The following is an 861-nucleotide window of genomic DNA, read 5'->3' on the forward strand; positions in this document are numbered from 1 at the left end:
TTATAAATTTCATTCAAAATATTATCTACTAATATTAAAATACTGTTTTAGTTAATAATAATTAGGTAAATTAATAATTTGCTGTTTTTCCTTTTCAAATTACCAATTCACGCCTGTCATTCAATTGAATGAATGAAGGAGACGTAAGTGTAGTAAATTGGCATGTGCTCGAGGGCGGAGTGTGCCGTGTCTCCACTGCATTTCAAAATAGAATTAAGTTATTATTTGTTTATATTTGTATATATCTGTTGAAGTTATTGCGGTAACTTTTATAGCCAACGAGAGAGGTTTCATTAGGTATGTCGGAATCAATCGGTTCTAGTTGGAAATAAAATTCAATAGATATATAATTATAGGGAAGATGATGTGAGATGTGAGTATATTATTGTATACGACTTACCACTTTGATAGACTGGACTCGAACCTCTGCGACGGGCACGACAGAGCCGACTGGAGAGGACTGGCGCTGGAGTAGAAGCGGCACGGCGGGGCGCATGCGCTCTCCATCCCTTTCATCTTCGCCGCGTCCCTCTTCCCGATCTTCCCGACGTTCCCTCCAGGTGGTCCCGGGATATCTCTTGAATTAGAAAAATCTCTCGTATAATAATAATATTCTTTAAATAAAATAAATTGCATTCAAATTAAATCTCAAAACACTTTAGACATTATTTTTATTATTAGAATATACCTTAATATTTATCATCTGTTAGAGAATTTTTTTTATAATTACTTTTTTTGCAATCTTATTAACTTATTATTTGTCTTACTTTTATGTTGATATATAATAATAATTATAAAAATATTCATTCTATTCTAGTAAAGATATAGAGCTCCGAATAAAAATTAATAATTTTTAACGTT

General features: G+C 32.3%; 1 long non-coding RNA gene across 1 annotated transcript in view; it reads right to left on the reverse strand.

Moving 5' to 3' along the window:
- The window catches only part of LOC106681081 (uncharacterized), a 103467-nt gene extending 103009 nt beyond the window's left edge, over positions 1-458 (reverse strand). Inside the window, exon 1 of the long non-coding RNA XR_002945198.2 lies at positions 401-458. This is a non-coding gene — a long non-coding RNA (uncharacterized lncRNA). The remainder of the gene's footprint in view (positions 1-400) is intronic.
- Positions 459-861: the final 403 nt, after the last annotated feature.

Source organism: Halyomorpha halys, unplaced genomic scaffold (assembly GCF_000696795.3).
Source record: "Halyomorpha halys isolate HHAL.00 unplaced genomic scaffold, Hhal_1.1 Scaffold19.1, whole genome shotgun sequence".
In the NCBI taxonomy this organism is placed as follows: Eukaryota; Metazoa; Arthropoda; class Insecta; order Hemiptera; family Pentatomidae; genus Halyomorpha; species Halyomorpha halys.